The sequence below is a fragment of the Crocodylus porosus genome, unplaced genomic scaffold (genome assembly GCF_001723895.1).
Source record: "Crocodylus porosus isolate Cpor-Errol unplaced genomic scaffold, CroPor_comp1, whole genome shotgun sequence".
Classification (NCBI taxonomy): Eukaryota; Metazoa; Chordata; order Crocodylia; family Crocodylidae; genus Crocodylus; species Crocodylus porosus.
Window position 1 is genome coordinate 1,155,465 of NW_017728920.1, and position 12,956 is coordinate 1,168,420.

Consider the following 12,956-nt stretch of genomic DNA (forward strand, 5'->3'; position numbering starts at 1 on the left):
CAAATAAACTCTGTCTGCTTCTCCCCCCAGTGTGTTTATTTGGCGTGACGCATACCGGGCAACGAACCCAATTGTTGCCTCCCTCGGGCACCTTGTGCCGGCAACAGACTTCACAGGCAAAGTCAGATTACTGCACTGGGCAGCACAGTTTGGGGAGAAGGTGAGCAGCCCTCAGTGCTGAAAGAATAGGTTAGGTACTGTTTACAAAAGCTGAATATGTGCAAGTCCATGGGGCCGAATGCAATGCCGCTGAGAGTGCTGAGGGAGTTGGTTGATGTGATTGCAGAGCCACTGGCCATTATCTTTGAAAACTTAAGGCAATTGGGGGAGGTCTTGGATGATTGGAAAAGGACAAACATATGGTCCATCTTTAAGAAAGAGAAGAAGTAAGATCCAGGGAGCTATAGACCAGTCAGCCTCACCTCAGTCCCTGGAAAAATCATGGAGCAGGTCCCCAGGAAATCCATTTCTAAATACTTGGAGGGGAAGAAAGTAATCACGAAGAGTCAGCATGGATTCCTCAAGGGCAAGTCATACCTGATCAACCTGATTGCCTTTCATGATGAGATGACTGGCTCTGTGGATGCAGGAAGAGCAATGGATGTGATATACCTTGACTTTAGCAAGGCTTTTGATATTGTCTCCCACAGCATTCTTGCAAGCAAGTTAAGGAAGTATGGGTTGGATGAATGGACTGTAAGGTGGATAGAAAGCTGTCTGGATTATCAGGCTTAATGGGTATTTGATGTGTAGTTGGCAACTGGTATCAAGTGGAGTGCCCCAGTGGTTGGTCCTGAGGCTGGTTAGGTTCAATATCTTCATTTAACAATCTAGAATATGGGATGGATTGTGTCCTCAGCAAGTTCCAGATGACACCAAGGTGGGGGGAGTAGTAGATATGTTGGAAGGGTAGGGCTAGGATTCAGAGTGACCTAGACAAATTGTAGGATTGGGCCAAATAAAATCTCATGAGGTTCAACAAGGAGAAGTGAAAAATCCTGCTCTTAGGATGGAAGAATCTCACACACTGCCACAGACCTGGGACCAACTGGCTAAGCAGCAGCTCTGCAGAAAAGGACCTGGGTGTGACACTGGACAATAAGCTGAGTATGAGTCAAAAGTGTGCCCTTGTTGCCAAGAAGGTTAGCAGCATACTGGGCTGCATTAGTAGAAACATTGCCAGCAGATCAAGGGGAAAAAACTATTCCCTTCTATTCTGCACAAGTGGGGCCACATCTGGAGTACTGTGTCCAGTTTCGGACCCCCACTGCGGAAAGGATGTGGACATGTTGGAGAGGGTCCAGCAGAGGGCAATGAAGATGATGAGGGGGCTGGGGCCCATTACTTCTGAGGAGAAGGTAAGGGAACTGAGCTTAGTCTGCAGAAAAGAAGATGAAAGCTGCTATCAAATCCCTCCTCCAACTGCCTAAAGTGGGGTTCCACAGAGGATAGAGCTAGACTGTTGTTCTCAGTGGTGGCAGATGACAGAACAAGGGACAATGGTTTCAAGTTGCAGCAAGGGAAGTTTAGGTTGGATATTAGGAAGAACTTTCTTACTAGGAGGGTGGTGAAGCACTGGAATGGGTTATTTCAAGAGGTGGTGGATGGGTTTGTAAGGTCCCTTCTATCTCTACTTTCCTATGGTGGTCAATCTCATGTTACTTCAAGGTTCGTTAAAATATATTTGAGAGATCCAAGGAAGAGAGTCACGCTCTCTGCTCTAAGGGGAAGCAAAAAATCCTACAGTCCATACCAATCTGACCTTAGGGTAAAATTCCTTCCTGACCCCAAATGTAGTGATTGGTTTGACCCTGAACAGAACAGCACTGTGCCAGGAATCTCCAGGTTTTAGTAACAGCAGGAGAATTGGCACACTGCAGTCAAAATCCAATGCCTTTAAGGAAAGCAAAACCTACCCTTGTCTCCCTGCCCCCCATCCTCCAGCCCAACGTGTAGCCACAAGAGGAGGAAAAGTGCCTTCCCAGTCCCATGTGGCAACCAGCAAAACCTAGAAGCATAAGAAATACATACAGTATAAAATAAGTATCATCCCTACCAGTGCCTGTCCAATCTCTTCTTGAACACCTCAAATGATGACGATTGCACAACATCTCTAGGCAGTCTATTCCACTGTCTCACTGTTCTAACAGTGGAGTAGATTTTTCCTGATATCCAATCTAAGCTTACTTTAATGCAACTTCAAGCCATTGGTCTGCATAGTGCTCTCTGAAGCTGGAGAGAACAAGTGTTTTCTCTCTTCTTGATGGCATTCCTTCATGTCTTTGAAGATTGCTATCATGTCCCATTATCACTTTTGTCACACACATCTGAACCATCTCTAACTTCTTCATGTGCTTTTTAAAATACAGAGCCTAAAACCATATCCAGAGGACTAACTACTGCTGAGTAGAGACACTCTCATGTCTTGCACCTAATGATCTTTTTTATGCAGCCCAAAACTACATTTGCCTTTTGTGAGGCTGCATCACACTGCAGACTCATATTGATTCTATGATTCTCCAAGACACTTCCCCAAGATCCCTTTTTGTAGTGCTGCTATCCAGCTAGGTGTCATCCATTTAGCATTTGTTTCTGTTTTGTTTTGTTTTTTAAATTATTCTTTCCAAGGTAGCACCTTGCATTTGTCAGCATTGCATTTCATCCTATTAGTCCTAGCCCAACTTCACAGTCCATCAAGAACCCTCTAAATTGTCCTCTAATGTGTTCTTAATCCTTCCCAATTTCATGTTTTCTGCAAAGTTGCTCAAGAAGCTCTCTATTCCAGCATCCAAATAGGTTGAACATCACTGGGACCAGAACTGACCCTTGTGGGACTTCTTCAAATCCCACTCTTCTATTGTCGTCATACTTATTCTCATGAGTTCCACAAAATAATTGTGAGATGCAAGTATTTTGGTGGGTGATATCTATTTTTTGGACCAGTTGTACAGTTGGGTAACATAATACCCTTCCTCAGGCCTAACTGAACATTGTATGGAGAATTATTTCCTTTTAACATGTTTTACATTTGCTGTCTTTCAGTTTCACTGAGTTATGACAGAAGTGCTAGATCTAAAAATCAATTTTCCAAATTCTGTATCCTGTGCATCTGTACGCTATCTCCCCTGCTTTGTCTCCTCTAAATAGTCCTGACTTTTTCAGTCTATGGATTGAACTGGCATCTGATAAGTCTTTTGTTTGTCTGTCAACATAGATACGTGAAGAGAGGTTACTAATGCTTATCTGGGAAGTTTTTGAAAGAATAATCTGTTTTTCTTAAACTAAGCACTAACTATAAAAGCTACTAATGTTCTTTATGCAGCTTTATGTGGAGCACAAACTGTTCACTTGGACATGCATGAGACTTGTTTTTCAAAACTTAGATGAGTGATTTCCCCCTTGTTTCTATAATTGTTTGCAACCTTTGGTTTTAAAGAACAGGTAACTTCAGTCTTCCTGTAGAATTTTCAATATGAAGAGTACTTTTTGATGCCTGCAAAAAGGGGCCTTTTAGATCTCAGCCAATGCATCTTGAGTAGCTGTATTACATCTGGAGGGGGAAACACTTTATATGATGTGGACCAAACTATATCCTGGTTCTTGTAATTTATAATGCTGGGAACAAGTTTAGTCCTCAGTTGGGTGGAGTGGGGAATTTAAACCTGCCCACCGGGCCTTCATAGCCAAACCTCTTCTAATATATGTTTGCAATATATTCTTTTTCATTTAGATGTTTCACTTCTTAAATATATATGGAGTATACTTACATGTCTCTCCTGCCTCCCAATGCTTAACCATTTGTTAGGAAAATTAACATATTTCTCACTCAGTCTTTCCCCTTACGACTTTCTAGTGAAACAACATTCGAAAAAAAATATTGTGAACTCTAGTTTTCAGAGGAGATAATGTCCCACTTACAGAGCCCTTATTTGAACGTCAAAATTAAAAAAAAATTCTTTGGCATACCACATGCACCTTTCCTTCAAAAATTAGTCAAAATTGGGGTGTGCATCTTAAGCAAGGAAGCTGATTTTCTGCCCAAAATCCAAGTGGGGAAGCACCCCACTTTGATTCTTGCTTTGCCCAAAGTTTAAAACTAGTGGCCCAGCAGCAGCAATGGCATTTCTATTCAGGCAACTGAGAGAACCAGTTGCCTTAATGCCTCATTGCTCTTTATTCCACTTGTGTTTTAATGACTCTTCTTTTTAATCATCTTGATGTTCTACTAATCAAGTTAACTCTTCTTCCAGCAGTTTTACTGTCTGCTAGCTACTTATGGTCTCTCCTCTCCCATTCTATAGTCTTAGACTTATTCTAAGGTTTTTTCAAATGTATAGATCTGCCCATGGAGTCCAGTCTTCAGCAACTGCTACAGTTACAGCTTTTGGCTGAGCGGGAAAGAGGGTAAGTGAGCTGAATATCAGTCTCTGCTCCTTGCTGTATGCAGTGACAACTCTGGAAAAATCTTTTTATCTCTTCATTCTGCCTTTCCAAACAAGGTGTCTGTCTTATTTGGGGATGTGTGGTATGCAAGAAAATATAGTATTTAATAAGTGTACAGGCATACCTCGTTTTATTGCGCTTTGCTTTATTGCGCTTCGCAGATATTGCGTTTTTTACAAATTGAAGGTTTGTGGCAACCCTGCGTCGAGTAAGTCTATCGGTGCCATTTTTCCAACACCATTTGCTCACTTCACATTTTTTAGCAATAAAGTATTTTTTAATTAAGGTATATACATTGGTTTTTTTAGACATAATGCTATTGCATACTTAATAGACTACAGTATAGTGTAAACATAACTTTTATATGCACTGGGAAACCAAAAAATTTGTGTGACTCGCTTTATTGTGATATTTGCTTTATTGCAGTGGTCTAGAACCAAACCCGCAATATCTCCGAGGTATGCCTGTAAATAGGCAGTGACCTTTATTTTTGCTGAATTAGTTGTCTATCTATGTTCAGAAAAGCAGAATTTCTTTTTCTTACCCTTGTAGGAGTTTCTTGTTAATTTTGTTGCTTTAGGAACAGTTGGTAGAAAACAAACCATCTTCTGTCATTAAGAAATTTGCAGTATTCCAAAGCTATGTGAAAACGTATCTTGAGGAACTTCTGTTTCATTCCCTATTCTCTTTTTTTCCTGTAGAGTTAAAAAGACCACTTTGGAAATCCAGGGGAACTAACTGGCATCTGCTTTTTTCCAACAGAAGAAATGATGGTCTGAAAGAAATGAGCATTTCTGTCAAACCGTTAACATTTTTGGATGGCTTGTCGGGAGAATGGAATTGGAGGTAGCTTGGCTTATGAAGTTTTTGAGCAAATCACAGCTCTAAACTGGCTCTTTGTTATCTCAACCATAGTGATCAACCAGGGAGGAACAAAAATAATTATTAATGACAGATTTTTATTTAATTTGGTAGTGGTGGAACTAATTACATGTTCCAGGTGTTCTTCATCTCTTTAACAAGACGACAAATGTTTAACAAGACAACAAGTATTAAATGTTGCAGCTACAATGAGGCTAATTAAACATGATTGAACTGTTGGGTTTACAAACACATAACTAATTACATATAATTGTACTTTCACTGGGTTTATAACGTACAGACTACAAGATATCTACAACTTTACAAAACTGCTTTTCATCAACATTATTACTTTTATGTTTCTACGTGCGTCCCAAGACACAGACTTTACTGTTTTGAGGCTGAAAATGACCTTGTCAAAACTAGCAATATGGAATGAAGAAATAACTTTTATTAGTTCTGATAATATAAAAATGGATGATTTTCTACAAACAATTCAACAAATGCAAGTGAGCTAATTAACTGTGTGATTGTTGCAGGAGAGGTGGAGATCCTTTCTCAAATTAGTAAATAGAACCGAAACATAATCAGAGTTTATTGAAATAATAAGTTCAGTGTATACTGATTATCTTACTAATGTTACTGCTTTTTTAAGAGGTGTGGGTCTTTGAGAGAAGGTCAGGTGGTTTGCAGTGGAAGATTATGAGGGCCAGACAATGGGCTTTTTTACATTTGCAAAAAAAGAGAGCCTTGAAGTTCAGTTCCTGGTTACTGTGGGGATGAGAGAGAGAAAATAGCAGTGTCTTTCAAGATGTGTAACGTTTCATTATGCACTTTTCAAACATGAGAATATCAGATTTATGGAAAGGAGACTGTGACAATATCAGTTTTCATCCTTCTTATATATTACCTGGCAAGCATTTAATAAACCAAAACACTTGAAAGGAATATCAGACAGTGTTTTACAACGGTTCTGAAAATTCTCTTTCTTCTGTCTAGCTATATTTCAGTTTCCATCCTGTAGTAAGCAATAACATTTTATTTCAAATTGGTCCTCAGAATTATAAGGCTGTCTTCTTGAAGAGTTTCCAGTTTGGTCTGGAGTTTCATGATCCCCATATAGAGGTGGAATTCAAGCCGCTGTTTATGTTGCTGCAAGAATGAATAGCTTCTGACTTGGTACTTGACATTTTTGGTAAGTGGGGTAGACTTGAGAATCAAATAACTAGGGAACACATTAAAGAACCTATTTCACATAAGTGTTATAGGCAGAAATTGAACCTATCCTGAAAAATGAAAAGGAGAAGTGTTAAGTGACTGAATGCTATAAGGTAAGGTTCTTTAGGTGAATCTGATATATTTTATTAGACCAACTTAAATAGTTGGAAAATTTTTTTGGCAAGCTTTTGGGTTTAAAAACCCTTTGTCAGGCTGAGGAAGTGTCTGCAGTTGGTGTGTGCTCTTCCTGGATGGAATGGATAGTAAAGAAGCCAGAGGCTGGGCTCGTATGCATGCAAGACAGGTAGTCAGTGAAAATGTAGATTGAGGAGTCAGTGGGTGAGAGACAGGCTGGGGGTGGGTGGGTGTGGGGGGACTATGAACCATGAACTCCACTTCATCAGCCTCCTGGACACTGAAAATCATGGACTAAATATAGATATTGGGTTTATGACACATTATAACCTGCCTGACATCTGACTCCCTAGGTATCTCTCCACTATTCATCCCCCCACCCAGCCTGTCTCTCACCCATTGATTCCTCAATCTACAGCCATCAAAATCCTTCTGAGTCAATCTCACTGATGCACATATTTTCATTTGGGGAGGGAGTAGTAAGCGCCATCCCGTCACTGCATGTGCATATCCAGGAGTTACCTTGAGCTGGCCATGAAAGACTGACTGGCTGAATTCATATTGGCATCCACTGCTTTTTCTTTTAAATGTGAATGTGCCCTTGGGCACATAAACGTTGGGAACCCCTGGCCTATAGGATCAAGAGTTTTCATCAAACAGCCATAGTGGAGCAATATTTGGTAAAATAAGGAATCCATATTGTAACCTGGGCAGTACTCCAAGAGGTACCCCCTCTCCAATTGAAGGGATCAAAGCAGGTGCACAAGCACTGTGGGAGGTGTAGGGACTCTCCTCCCCCTATAAAGCAGAGCCAGACCACCAATGGGGACTTAACCATATACCTTTTAATACTGGGAACATAACCAGCATAAATCAGAAGGTATAGTGGACACTACAATGCCCCAAGGGGGTAGGATTCAACAAAGGTTAGACGCTTACAATCATTGACAAAAAACAGGGTTAACAAAATATAAGACACTAACAGCAGAACAGATAATACGGGTTGGTGAAATATAAAAAGGCACAAAATGCAAAATGTCAAATGACAAGGAAATATAGGGCCTTGGTACCTGGAGGGGGGAAAAGCACAGTGGCTCCTTTCCACTGCAAGAAGATTTACTTCTTGTTAGCTCACTCACCCCAGCTGGGACTTGAACCCAGATCTCCCATGAGGTAGGCAGGACCCCAGCTACACAGCCACCACTGGTGGTACTGCTCCAGCCTGCTAGGGGTCTTGACCATCTCAGAGCCCCAGCCTCCCATCGAGCTGCCTGGCCTCTGATTGAAGGAGTTGGAAGAAGAGCTGGGAACCCCTCAGGTCGCTGCTCAGATCCTTCCTGGAATCGGGGGAGCCTCTCCTGCTGGCTGCAGCCTCTCATAGGGGATCCTGGAGCCCAGTGGGAAGCCTCTCCTGCTGGTCACACGCTGCACTGCTGAGGGTCCAACTGCTGCCTGTAGGTCCTGCTTTTTCAGGCTCTCCTGGGGCACTGCTCCTGCCCCACTGGCTCAGCTCTTGCCAGCTCTGTGAAGCTCCTTCCTTGTTGTCCCTTGCTGGTTTCTCCCTGAGTCAGCCCACGCTGCCCCTTTTATCCCCCTCCTGGTGACCCAAGGGCCAATCGGGACATGGGGGGGTGAGTCTCTGGGGCCTGATTGGTGCAGAAAAGGAATCCCAAGTCCTACAATCATCTTTTACCCCTTCAAAACCCCTGGGCCAAATCTTTACCAGATTGGTGAGGAAAGGGAATCCCAAGTCCTCCAATCATCTTTTGCCCTTTCAAAACCCCTGAGCTAGGTCACTGCCAGCCAGCCTGTCACACATATTTAACATTACCTCAGTGACCTTGAGAGAGGCTGTCACAACTTGGTTCAAGTAATCCTAAAGGCCCTTGTTTCTCTAGGATTCAGAGTTATCGGGGAGAAATTCATGTTGAGTCTGACTTGGAGTATAGCGTTCATATCAGCCCTGTTAGATGCTGGGTCAGCCAGAGTCTACCTATTAGAGCATGAATTACAAACAATAATGAAACCTATTAATCCACTTCAAGCCTAATTTAGAACACCAGGGAGGAACAGGGATGCATTATTTTTCTGAAACCTTAAGCAACCTGTTCCCCATACTGCCCGTTGAGTAGTAGGAAGGGATCTGAGTGCTACGATCAGGTCCCCTGCATAAGATTTTATAAGAACAAGATTATTATTAAGTATTGCCCAAAGTCCCTGACCAAGTTGTCTCTCAATTCCCTATGTAAAGCTCTCCTTTCACCTACCCTTTTTCTGTCCAGACCTTTTATTCCATCACTGGTGAAGTGGAATTTCTGCCCAATCTGATTGTCCAGCAGGTCTGTCTGCATGCCACTTAACTGGCTAAAAGAACCCCATTTAAGACCACCTGTGGTAATTGACCAGCGGCTGGTCAACACTGATGCCTTTGTTGTTGGTCCAATCCCTCTTTTGATCTTGATTTCTGATTCCTGGCGGTTCTTGATTTTGGCTTCTGACTTCTGGTTTTGTCTCAAGGTCTCTGACTGCTGTACCTGTTTTCTGACTTGTTTTTTCTTCCATTCCTAGGCAAGGTTCCCTCTAAGCTGCAGTAACTTTTTAATGCCATGCACAGGGGCTGGTGCGGGACACTTACTGCTCAGCTGCATGGGGGCCACTCTGCTCTGTTCTACTCTTCCTTGTGCTGGCATCCCCATGGGGAGGGAGAGCACAGCCCTGGCCAGAGCAGCCCATGAGGGGCTGGGATGCTGATCAGTGGATAGTCATCGCCACTGCCTCTTCCTCCTTCATGCCTGGCATGGAGCAGGCAGCGGCTCCTCCCCAGGGTGAGGTGAGGATGGGGCTGGGGCAGAACCAGGCACTGTGCAGACTCTGTTGGCTCCAGGGAACTGCTTCACTCCCCAGCTCCTTTGGGCAAGCTTTGTCCTGAGCACCACCAGCTTCACCCTAATCTTAGCTTTCATCCCCGCACTGCAGGCCCCACAGCTCCCACACCAAAGCCTGGCAGTCCTATCAGTCTTCCACGCTCTGCCTGCTCCCTTCCACTGCACCTTGCTGCAGCCTTTGAAAGTGATGCCATGTGCCTTGCTGCCTGGTCCGCCCAGCAGCGGGATGCACATAACGCCATGCTGCTTTCAAAGGCTTCAGCGAAGCATGGAGGTGGGGAGTAGGCAGAGCAGAGTGGGTCCAAGAGACATAGAATCATAGAAGTAGGGTCAGAAGGGACCTTGTAGATCTTCAAATCTGACCCCCTGCCTGGGCAGGAGAAAAAACTGGGCTCAAATGATCCCAGCTAGGTAGGCATCAAGCCTCCTCTTAAAGATCCCCAGGGTAGGAGCCAGCACCATTTCCCTTGGAAGCTGGTTCCAGATCCTAGCCGCTCTAACTGTGAAGTAGTTCTTATGGATGTCTAATCTAACATGATAGGAGGTACACACATTTCATGTAACAAAGGTACTGGAGACAAAGTCAGCTCTTTGGTAACTGAAAACAGAGAACTCAAATGCTTGCCTAATTTTAAGTATTAATTAAGTCTTAATCCTGACCACAGAGACATGATTAAAAGGCAGCATGTGGATATTACAGCTAGTTTCTTTTATGATTTAAACAATGCAAATTAAAAGCAGAATTGGGCCTTTAAAGAAAAACATCTAACAAGACAATAAATCAACTGAGGCTAGTATTAAAGAATGCATCTGGTACACAGTGTAATATTAAATATTTAAGGGGGAGGCAGGACCAATTCAGGAACGGACCAAAGCAGTGCACTTATGGACCAAAGCGGTGCGCTCATGGATTGTTACACCTTAGAGGGAACATTGGTCCTAGGCTGTAATCACTGGAATGAACCATTTGCTGTCTGTTACAGCTTCACTCTTTCAATATAGTTGTAGATAGATATAGTTGATTGAAGAGACATTCAAGAACATAGGCTATTCATGATTTTTGCTAACAGGATTAAAAGACAACCTATATTAGCACAGATTATAGAAAAGGAAACTTCATTAGAATTTGTGATTTAGTTAGAAAGAATCCTCCTACAAGGAATGAAGCTCATTTCTTCAGTGCTCCATGGACACTTGTATGCATGCTCTGGAGTGGGAGTGGTATTGCAATTAGAGCTGCTCTCAGGAGGCACTAATTAAAATGTCTGCAGAGTTTAGTGTATTCAGTGTCCCATGTTTCAAAATGGTGGCAGGGGCACTTTAACTAAAGCTCATTCTAACCAGAATGCTCCAGCAGACTTGATTAATCAAGCTTGTTCTGACACATTCTAATTGGAATGAGTTAGAGCATGTGTAAAAGTGCCCCCCATTTGCTGGCAACCCGAGCAATTTCTTATGGTCTGGGTAAGCTGTAGGACTGTGACTAACTGCTAGTTCTAAAGCTTGCTTAAGATTCAACTATATGGATATATTATAGTTTCTGGGATATATTGCAATTAAAAGTTACTTGTATTTGGCAGGACATCATATAATATTTAACTTTTCAGTAACTATGATGCTTATTTTAATAGAATCATAGAAAATTAGGGTATGAAGGGACCATAGGAAGTCATCTAGCTGAACCCCCTGCTCAAAGCAGGACCATCCACAGCTATATTATCTCTGCCAAGGCTTTGTCTGGCTGGGTCTTAAAAACCTGGGGAACAGGAGCAGAGGGAGCAGGGTGCACATGTGCCATTCGCATGAGTACCCCCTTGCCTTGGTGGTGGAGGTAGCAGCAGCAGCAGCAGCAGCAGAGGAGACAGCTATGGGGGCAGCAACAGCTGATTCCCCCTAAGGTAAGTGGGGCAGAGGGTGCGGCACAGCTGAAGCGGATCCAGAGGGGAAGACCTTCAGTGCCGCCTTAGCTTGCCTGACAGGGAGCCGCGCTCCTGAGCCACGCACGGGAAGCGTATGTGAACAGTGCACGCAAACAGGCACGTTCTGTAAGGGTGCGCCGGCGTTCACGTAGGTAGCTGCACAGAGTGGCACCACCAGGGAGCAAAGCAGCGGGCACACCTCTGCAGGCATGGTGATGCAGATCCGGAGTGCAGCTGCCAGGGGCCCCGCCCTGGTGCTTCTGCCTACCGTGGGCTCTTCTGAGGCCTCTACCCAGACAGAGCTCATGGTGGGGTTGGTGGCCCCTTGCCCCCCTTTCTGTGGAGGGGGCTCGGTGGGGTTCTGGGGTGGGGTGGGGCCTGGAGATTCCTTGCCTGTCCCTCCTGGGCATGACTTAGGGCCCTGGAGGAGCAGGTAAGTGAGCTCCAGGCTGCGGTGAGCAGGCTGAGGGGGATCAGGGATGCAGAGGATGAAATTGATGCCTATTTCTATTCTCTGCAGGTCCAGTTGCCCACTGTACAGCCCCCACAGGAGATGCATCCAACACAGGAGTGGAAGAAGGTGCCCAAATCCAGAGCTGCTAGGCCTAGAGCGGTGGAAGCTCCCCAGGTTCAGCTGGGGAACAGGTTTGACACCCTGGCAGCTGTGACTGAAGAGAGCAGTGGAATGGCCTCTGGCAGAGACGATGCCACCCCCCACACAACAGGGAATGGCCAGAGAGCGAACACCAGGAGGAAGAAACTCCGGGTCCTCGTCATCGGAGACTCCATCCTACGAGGACTGGAAGGTCCCATCTGCTGGCCTGACCCCTTGACACAAAAGGTCTTCTTCATGCCTGGGGCTCGGGTCAGGGACATCACGGAAAGGATCCCGGCCTACATCCCACCTGCAGACCAGTACCCCATGGTTGTCGTCCATGTGGATACAAGCGACGTGGCCGGGGCAACCCTGACCGCATTATGAAGGATTTCAAGGCTCTGGGAGACAAGTTGAAGAAGACGGGGGCGCGGGTGGTATTTTGGTCTCTTCTTCTGGTGAGTAGGCGGGGACGGCGACACGAGGCCTGCATTGGCGTGATCAACCAGCGCTTATGCAGCTGGTGCCACCAGGCAGGCTTTGGGTTCCTTGATAATGACCCATGCTTTTGGGCGGGGGACTTGCTGGGGTGGGAAGGGCTTCATCTCTCTCCTAAAGGCAAGCGTGTCTTCTCTTCCAGGTTGGCTGATCTCGTATGGCGAGCTTTAAACTAGCCTCGCCGGGGGAGGGGGCCGCAGGAAGACGAGGAGACGCCATCCAAGCAAGACAGGTGACAAAGGAAGGGAGTGCTAAGGTAAGAAACGGGGGTCCAGACAGTCTCCCTAAACAAGGGGTGGCGCACACAGTCTTGCAAGGCCTTAAATGCCTATACACCAATGCTCACAGTATGGGGAATAAACAGGAGGAACTCGCCCTCAGAATAGCTAGTTCAAACCCGGA